Raw genomic sequence first — 10,145 nt, forward strand, 5'->3', positions numbered from 1 at the left:
CATGCCAAGGTGTTTAGCATTAAACAAATGATAGTGGAGCATTAATTGGAGATAAGAAATGATGAATTTTGGAGATAAGGAGATAAGAAGGCATAATTGAAGATAAGGAATGATGAATTTTGGAGATAAGGAACCACTTTCTGCTCCTTTATTCCTTCAATTTTATCTCCATCAAGCACTCAATTGTTGACTGTGACTTCTTCATATGAAATTTTCCACTATGAGTGTAGATCACCCAGATAAATTTTCAGAGCTTTTCATATAGTGGTTGGGCCAAAAACACTGCTGTACCTCTTACAGGTCCAGTTTCCAAGCCTTTCTAGACAAGGAAATTCCTTCAATATTATCTCCATCAAGAACTCATTTTCTGACCATGACTTCTTCATAAGAAATGTTCCACTATGAGTGTAGATCACCCAAATAAATTTTCAGACCTTTTCATATAGTGGTTGGGCCGAAAACGCTGCTGGACCTCTTACAGGTCCAGTTTCCAAGCCTTTCTAGACAAGGAAATTGGACTGATTGTTTGAAGGCCTTCCACTCACTTTTAGCTCTGTCACTTTTAGTCTATGCAGTTCTCTTTATTTTTTGTAGCTTTTACACTGTTTTATTTTGTCTTTTTTATTTATTTTTGGTAAACTACAGCTCCTCCATTTTGATCGTTAGTCCCCCAACAATTTTTTCAAGTCAGATTTGATGCCATGTTCAAGGTCCTGTCTCCCTTTATTTATTTACATTTCAGCTGGGGTTGTGGGATTCATTTGATTGAGTAGAGGAAAAAGTGACCTTTGAGCATGTTCATGAATTTTTTGGATCTGTGAAAATTTTTGTTTTTTTTTTGGTGTGAATTTATTTCGCTCACTTTTATTTCGATTATGAATAGGTGGAGTTTAGAGAGAAGTACAAGAAGGAACATACCAGCAACAAATCGGTCAGTACTATAAGTGAATCTCATTTCCCAGATCTACATGCTCAATTCTCTCGACTTCTCCTTGCTGTGATTATTTTAGTCAAATTTTGAATGATTTTAATTGTTATATATATCTTCTTTTACGGTATTGACCAGGTTGGTAAAACTGGTGATGGGTTTTTAGGCTTTTCTTTTTGTTAATAATTTGTTAATTGCTGGAATATTCTCCAATAGTTTTTTGATTGTCGCTTTTTGGATAAAAATTATACAGGAGAGAGCTCCCTACCCGGCCAAGGCAGAGAAGAGAAAGGTTGAATAGAACAACATGGAAGTTTATAACAAGAAACAAGTAAGTGTTTCTGTTTTAATTGTTAATCTCTGGGAAATATTGGTATGATCACTGAACACTGTACAGTTGTCATAGCAAATTGGTTTTGTAGTTCTCATAGCAAATTGGTTTTAGGTACAGCGTTATGTTAGAATTTGAACTTAATGATTGTCCCCACTGAAAGGGTTAGACAAGCTAGAGGTTCATCCATGAGCTTAACAATTGCACATTAGGTGTACGATGAAATGCCTAGCTCGCACATTTCATTATGAATGAATGGAAATAATGACACTCACATTTCAGATTATCACAACTCCTTTGTAAATGACATTGTTGTCACATAGACTTGGGATTAGCATTGAATTCACTTAAACTTATTTTCTTTTGATATTGTTGTGTGCCTAATGCTTTTATCGATATTTCGATTCTGCAAATTTTACTTTCTAGCTTTGGGGTGTTATAGGTTGTTTGGGGCTTTACTTTGAACAGATACAGTGTAGTGTGATTTAAGCCCCTGGGTATGGACTGGCGGGACTTATAGTTAGATGCATTGATCTTAGTTTAACTTTGTGTTGCATGGCATGGATCAAGTCATAGGCAAGAGCCTGTTTTTTGGGGTTAATATGCATGTCATGTGTGCCTGTGTGGTGCAATTTATGATTTCTTTTGTTTTTGTTTGCTTTTCAAGAAACGATTTGGTGGAAGTTGTATATGTTTTTGTATTTGTATTTGTAAGTTCAAGTGAATAAAAGTGGTCCTTATATATAGGTTTTCCAATTAAATTATCAGTTGATCCATATGTGAGAGTTATAATTGCTCTCCACTATTTTGACTATTAGTCTGGAATTGCATATTTTTTTGTTTTTCAATTTTTTTTCTTCTGAACCCTGAAGGTAGACGTTGAACTTTGAATAAATTGAAGAATTGTTCCCAACATTGTTGCTTCACAAATACCACCCGTTGGAGTGCAACTTTAACTACCACTTGCATAAAAAAAAAAGAAACCAGAGGAATATATCATCCCCCATTTACATACCTGGCTCACACTTAAGTTCACTATTTCCTTCCATTTTTGTTTGCAGGTAATTGTGTGATAGAGTAAAAGCTTGGTCCTTTAATGTATCTGATAGCTGCAAAGGTAAATGATCTACATCCATATTTCCTCCATATGTATATATATCTCAAGTGTCTTGATCAATTACATTGTATTGTCTCTCTCTGTATAAAGTATCTCAGCCAATGTTTAGGGTATTTTAAAATTAAGAGTTAGGTGAGAGCCAATGAACCCAGCTTCTCCAGTAACCAAAATTTTCATGTTTGCCTTAAAGAATTTGCATCCTCTATTAATGGTCATTTGAAGAGCTCCTCAACTTCAAGAAAAATCCCCAAATTTCCTAAGCTGTTTTCAGATTAGTGCAATTGCAGTATGAGATAAAGGAGAGAGTTTTATATACAGAATGCAATGAGGTCACACCCCTTCTTTTCTCTTAGTCTGGATTAAGGACTCATTGTCCTTAACATATAAGGACTTAAGTTAATTATTGCAGTGTTTGGATTGTTTTCTTTTTGTTTCCAAATTTAATTAAGATTTCTCTTCTTCTGTTTTTGTTATATGATTGCATATTATAATTAAACAAATGAGAAAGCGATAACAATATAAATTCACCAGAGGGGGAGGAATCCATGGTATCTGAGGGGGCAGAGATAATGAATTCTATTTTTGTACTTCCTGTTGTAAATTTTTGAAACTACTTTCAAATCTTTGATATATTACAATGTTCACAGTGTGTGAACAATTATGAAAAGCCCCTCATTGATGTGGGAGGATACATTTTCTTTTTGTAGGTTTTTGCGTTTGTAGTAGTCATCTTCACTTTTTCATGGAAAGTGACAGTTCGTGCTCTTGAAGAAAATGCTAGAGCTTCCTACAATTTGGACACTCTTTGAACCATAGAGCCTTCTGAGAAAGAACCGATTCAGGTAAAGTTGAAGTTGAAGCCTTTTCCATCATATCTGCTTTCCCTATTCTACAGTCTACTTCATTCCAGGGTTATACACAGAATTACAGATTGAACTAAAATAAGTTCATAAACACATAATTAATCTGTGCCATTCTGTACATACTAGAACTGCCTGTTTTTTCTTAAGATACTGAGACCAAGAGAAGGAAATAAGGGAATGAGCATAGTTTGATTCTGCACCTTTTTTTTTTTTTTTTTGAATTTTGTTGCAGATTTCACTGAGTTGTAAATGGAGTTCATGAATTGTTCTGTTAATTTTCTTTTTTACTCTGTAATTCCCTTTCCACTTATTTTTAGCATTTTATCTACTCTGTCCTTTCAATTTAGACATCCCTTAATTAATGGCCCAATCTTTTATATATAACCTTTATGTGCTCTGTATATTTCAGTGACAACTTTGAACCATCAGATCAGACCAGAACAAATACATCGATTCAATCTGACACAAAAGACCTTACCTAGCCACTTCTGCTCTGCAATGTTATGCTTTTTGTTATGCTGTGTAACTCTTTGTGATAAGGACCAATCTCTATGGTTTTTTGGTCATGCTAACGGTGCTTAAAAAACAATGTCATGCTATGTACATATAAGCACTGGTTGTCAGGACCATTCTCTATGTTTTCTGTAATGCCTGAAAACCAATCAACCAAAATAGCATACATTTTGTACATCTAACAATCAATGTACATAAAAGCTTTTTGGCTATTCTTCTTTGTTTTCTCATTCCCTTTTTTTGCAACAATGCACCAATTATTACTGCTACTAAAAGACCCGCAGCATCGCGCGGCCTTTCTACCTAGTATAAGATTAAGAAGCAACAAAATAGTCAAAGTAATTTAATAAATGGAGACCACCCATTCCGTCCACCAGTACGAAACCAAAGACCACCATGAATCTTTAACATACTGATGAAGCCCAATTAATATTGGTCTCTCAACGATACTGATCAATTTACTAGTTAATAGGCATAGACATCTTGTCTACTATAATGAACCCAGTACACTATAGCTAACAAAAGAAGAAGATGAAGCCTACAAATTTGAAAAATGCGCACCGATGTGAAAACAGATTCAATAAAGAGACGATGCAGGCGGTATGGGCAGTAGAAAATACGCAATCATGTCAAGAACAAAATTGGGGGATTAACTTCCACATCGCACAATGAATGAAGATAATAAACTCATAAATCAAAGTTAAGGTCAAAAGCAACAAGGTTGCACCAAAACTTTAAGATCATCATGGAGTCTAAAAAAATAGAGTAAGCGTGCTGATAACATGTTATAAAGTATGGAGAAGATAGAGAGAGAATCGTTGGGAGGAAGTGTTCTCCTTCAATCTCATTAGCCTTCTTTTTTTTTCTTTTTTTTTTGTTACAATCTCATTAGTCTTCTTTATATAGAGATAGAGTTTACATCAAAATACATAACTAATAAGTATTTACGTGGACAGCCACATAAATAATAATATTTACAACAATTTCTTTAATTTTCTCCATGAACTTAAATGGAAAAATTAATAATCTATCATAATTTAGTTAGTTTAATTTCCTTCTTGAAAGCTATTCCTTATTTTAAGGGTGTTCAAGTATATAGAGATAGAGTTTACATCAAAGTACATAACTAATAAGTATTTACGTGGACAGCCACATAAATAATAATATTTACAACAATTTCTTTAATTTTCTCCATGAACTTAAAAGGAAAAATTAATAATCTATCATAAATTAGTTAGTTTAATTTCCTTCTTGAAAGCTATTCCTTATTTTAAGGGTGTTCAAGTAAATCCAGAATATGTGTCTGGCCCAAACTCGAGGTTACTTGCTCTAGTTGAAATAGGGTTTATATTAGAGATATTCTCGGAGAATCTTAGGAGATATCCAATCAATGTACGATTATGTTTCCATGTACAACTCTATTTCTATGCTTGTAATCCTCTATATAAAGATGCCCCTATTATCAATGAAAGCACGATTCAATTCTCTGTCAAATATCGTTTCCCTAAAACACGTTATCAACACGAAGTTCTAACCCTGAAACAAATAGCCAAACCCTGATTCAAGAAGCTAAAAACCTTGAATCCGAATACAAAACCTTGAAGCCTTTTCTGCCTCCACCTCACACCTTGAAGCACTCGATCCCAGTAGTCCAGAACCGGCGGCGCCACCCCAAGAACCGGCCGGAAACCTACCGAACCTGCCACTGAAAGCTCCATACAACCCGCAGCAAATATTACACCGGTTCACCATCTTCCGGGCATCCAATTTCAACCAAATTTTGTCAGCAGACACCTCTCAATCTGACGATTCAGGAACCAGAAGAAAAAGCACAAAATCCGGCCTAAAAGTGAGTGAACCGGCCGACTGAAAATTCTGCAGAAAAGAGAAGAAAAGAGAGGAAAAAAAAAAAAAAAGGCCAGAGACTGACGCAGCCCATCCACTGAGCCCAACATCAGAGCCCAGAAGAAGAAAGCATTCGGCCCAAAAGAAGAAAGCTCTCGGCCCAGAGGCCCACTAACCCAAGCCCAGAAGCCCGTTGACGTTAGCCCAGCAGAACCCGACACATCATCATCCACGTCAGCACGGCCACATCAGCACAAGGTCCCACAGCCACGTCAACAATCGGACCCCACAGCCACGTCAACAACAGACCCCACTGTCACGTCAGCAGCGGACCCAGCGCCACGTCAGCACGGTCAACATCGGTCAACCTCCGATCAACGACTTTCCGGCAGCTTTTCCCGGCCACCTATTTCAAGGTTTTTTTTTCTAAAAGTTCCCGTTTTTTTAGAGTTTTTTAATTCAATTTCTCTTGTTTTTATCGGGGACTTGCAAACTCCCTTCTTCTACCCCCCTTTCTTCATCATAGGGGAGACCAAATTAAGCCGAACTGTGGGGGTTCGTGCTTACTCCAAGCTTAGAGCTTGTTGAGATCTCCAAACTTAGAGTTTGTAGAGAATTTATGATCGACAACTTACGTCATTGTTTCGATCTAATCCAATACCTTTTGGAATTTAAATTCTTGGAAGCGATTACGCTCAGAAATTCTTAATTCCTTGGAAGCGATTACGCTCAGGAATTTTATATGTTTTCATGGTAGCTTTTTCCGCTCCGAAACTAACCCTTTTTCTTGTTCTCTTTCAAGATGAGTAACCTGAACAAATTGAACTTTGCTCCATTGGGAATAACTGGCTCTGGATATCACAGGTGGTTTCGTGATGTCCACCAGCATCTCAAGGCTAATGAAATCTTAGATATGATTCTTGAGCCTAGCCAGGACGTGCTAACTGTTGAGCAAGCTCAAGCTTTGGAAGCAAATAGAGCAGCCTTAGAGGCAAATAAGGCGAAAGCCATCATCCTAATAACTCGTCATATGGATGATTCGCTCCAGTACGAGTGTATGAATGAAGAAGACCCTAGAAGACTGTGGGTCTCACTCGAAGAAAGATTTGGCAACTTCCGTGACTCCCTGCTTCCTGACCTAGAAGTGAGATGGCATAGCCTCCGCTTCTGTGATTTCAAGTCAGTTCTTGACTACAACTTGGAAGCACTTCGCATTAAATCCTTAATGCAATTCTGTGGTAAAGAGATCACAGATGCGATGTTGATTGAGAAGACTCTCTCTACCTTCCCCGTCTCTGCATTGATGGTTACTAAGAACTATCGAATCGATGTTGCTGCAGGACGAATCACAAGGTTTCATGAGCTCATTGGAGCATGAATGTCGCTGAAAAGCATGAATCCTTGTGAAAAACTATAATTCGAGATCCGTGGAAACAGAGTATATTCCGGAATCCAATTATAGTTGCGCGCCCTAAGAGAGGACGCCAAGAGCGAAACCCTAATCTTAGGGATACTTCTGGACGTTTTGGTCCATATAATCGCTCTACTTGGGAAGGTAATGATAGGAGCATAAAATGCGACAAATATAGTGTGCAATCCTTTACACTTTTCTTAGCTATTTCCTTTATAAAGTCAGTTTTAACTCTATTTTCTTTGTAGATAGTTCGTGAAGCAGTTCAAGAGAAATAAGAGCTTAAAGAGAGTAACGAAGCCATGGATCATGAAGTACTGATGCAAAGGACCAAGATTGATCAACCTTTTGGTTGGAAATTACAAGGGAAGTCCACGGAAATCATTGTGCAAAACAGTTGCTGCAAAGCAGAAAACTGCAGCTTCAGAATCAGCTTTCTGGGAACGGTTTTGAGGAGCAATTATTGCATTCTTCCAACTGTAAATTTGCATAAAGGACCAGTGAACCTTAAATACATGATGTTATAATTCAACAAGAACCAAAGAACTGGTCAGAATTGTCAATGAGGCAGTAGGAAATCAAGCTCAAAGAAGGCTTCCTGATAAGGCAGAAACTGTCAACTTTTCACGAAGCTTTTTGGGAGATTTTTTCCGGCAACTTTCTTGGCGTTTCTCCAGAAGGTTATTGATCATTCTAGAATATATGATGTCATAGAACACGTGGAAGTCTAGAACCATCCAGAAACTTGCCAAGACAAAGTCGTTCCTTGTTCAAGAAGGAAGCTTCAGAGACAGAAATTGAATCCTAGTCAAAACAGGACCGTTTGGAAGAAATCTTCTTTGGACGGATTTTGGGTGCATTTTTGGAAGGTTATTGCTGCTGCAAATATTAAGGAGAGTCCTAGAATAATTCTACAAGATTACCAAGGTTTGAAAATCATTTAATTGAGCACCAATTAAAGGAATCCTCAAGCAACTAGGAAAGGTTTTCAAATCATTGTTGAAGAAGGAAACTAGGGCTGCACTTCTAGCTCCTATATATATTGAGCTTCTGCACATGCTGCAGAGGACAACCACGCCTTTCACCTTCTCTTCTATCTCTCTTTCTTATTCATCCGCCATCATCTTTTTCTTCTTTTTCTCTATTTGTTTTATTTTGGTTTTCAAAACAATGTGTAACTAACATTCTTTTTGGTTGGAAATCCTCTACTAGCAAGGCTAGTTTGCTATCTCACCAAGCATCATTAACACCCTCTTTGGGACACCCACAAGCCATGGGGAGGCCCAACCGCTACTTGCATCTTGTAGCCCTATGTCCAAGCTACGCTACGGTATCCGGAAGTCACAAATCCGTCACCGGGAAGCCACCTTTCCGGCCTTGCCAAGTTGCCTCCATAATAGGCATTCCTAGACTAGAATAGTGGGTTCTTGTCCCACATCTAAGAAAATGTAAAGGAGATGGCTTCCTTCACCTATAAAAGGAATGCCTCCTCCCACTTAAACATTCATTCCATTACACACTTTGTAATCCACTTGGGCCGCAAGGCCCAAACACACATAGTTAAACATTCAAGTGGACGTAGTCTCCCGCTCAGGCGGAGGCGAACCACTATACATCTCGTGTCACTCTCTCTCTCTCTCTAAAGCTAACTAGAGACCCCCTCGGTCACTAACGTTAACAATGAAAATTACACTAGTGTGCATGAAACGTGGGATAGAAACTCCATCATAATGATGATGTAGTTGCGCATGCGCATGAGTTTGTTGAGTCCGATGATATCGAACCACGCTCCATTGATGAATGAATGTCAACGTAGAGAAATTTGGCCTAAATGGAAATATGCGATCCGGGTTAAGTTGGATTCTCTAACAAAGAGGAAGGTTTTCGAGCCAGGGAAGCCAACACCTCCTCACATAAAACCTATTGACTAATGGGTCTTCGTTAGAAAGCGTGACGAGAAAAAGAGATGGCAATCTCGCCTTATGGCGCAAGGCTTCTCACAAAACACCCTGGAATCGACTACGATGAGACATATTCTCTCCTAATGGATGTCATTGCACTCCACTACCCTGTCAGTTTGGTACGTAGTTTCCGAATAACTGAACATGCAGCTTACAAATGTGGTCGCTACGTATCTTTATGGGGATCTAGATACGGAATATACATGAAGGTTCATGGTGGACTCCATTTACCCAAGTCAAGTGGCTCTAGACCACGGAGCACGTTTACAAAGAGGTTGAAACGCACACTAAAGTGATTACTTGATTGGGAAGGGATATGCCCGCTCGTTTCCTTAACAAGTTTCGGATTCTATTGCGGATCTTGTTGGACATGATCTTCATTGGAAGCCCTTAAAGAGTTAAGGGAAACCGCTGAACACTTGAAATCCGAGTTTGAGATGAAGGATTTTGGGAGAACACGATTATGCCTCGGTTTGGAACTTGAGCACCGTGTTGATAGATGCTTAGGAATTTTGACAAGGTCAAGCCTTCAAGCACCCCCATGATCGTTCGTAGTATTGATCCTGAAAATGATCCTCTTCGTCCAAAGGATGATGACGAAGATGTGCTAGAGGCAAGAGTGCCTTACTTGAGTACAATAGGCGCATTATTATACTTAGCTCAATGCACAAGACCGGACATCTCATTTGTAGTGAACTTGTTAGCTAAGGTATAGCTTTGGGCCAACGCAACGCCATTGAATTGGTGTAAAAGATATCTTTCGGTACTTGAGATGTACGATTGATATGGGCATGTTTTATCCCTATAGAGAGATGATAGATTCGGACCCACCACACACCAGAAACGCCGCCAACACTGGCCTGCGTCCACTATCCCCATCCCAAAACGACATGTGTTTTGGAAGGTTTTGCTGATGTTGGGTATCTCTCTGACCCACACAAAGGTCATTCCCAAACTGGTTAAGTGTTCACCATGGGTAAAAGACCGTGATATCTTAGAGGTCTATAGAACAAACCCTAGTCGCTATATCTTCGAACAATGCAGAGATCATTGCTCTTCACGAAGTGGTTCGTGAATGTATATGGATTGGACCCATAATTACGCATGTTCGAACAATTGTGGTTTGAAGTTTACCACAGATGAGCCTACGAGCATTTAGGATAATGCTGCCTTTTT

At 38.5% G+C, this 10,145-nt stretch overlaps 1 long non-coding RNA gene across 1 annotated transcript; it reads left to right on the top strand.

Moving 5' to 3' along the window:
- Window positions 1–594: 594 nt before the first annotated feature.
- LOC133739225 (uncharacterized) lies at window positions 595–3,964 on the top strand. The gene is made up of 5 exons (XR_009860488.1): window positions 595–931; window positions 1,182–1,259; window positions 2,321–2,376; window positions 3,084–3,218; window positions 3,649–3,964. It is a non-coding gene; the product is annotated as an uncharacterized LOC133739225 (long non-coding RNA).
- The last annotated feature ends 6,181 nt before the right edge of the window (window positions 3,965–10,145 follow it).

The sequence above is a fragment of the Rosa rugosa genome, chromosome 1 (genome assembly GCF_958449725.1).
Source record: "Rosa rugosa chromosome 1, drRosRugo1.1, whole genome shotgun sequence".
Lineage (NCBI taxonomy): Eukaryota > Viridiplantae > Streptophyta > Magnoliopsida > Rosales > Rosaceae > Rosa > Rosa rugosa.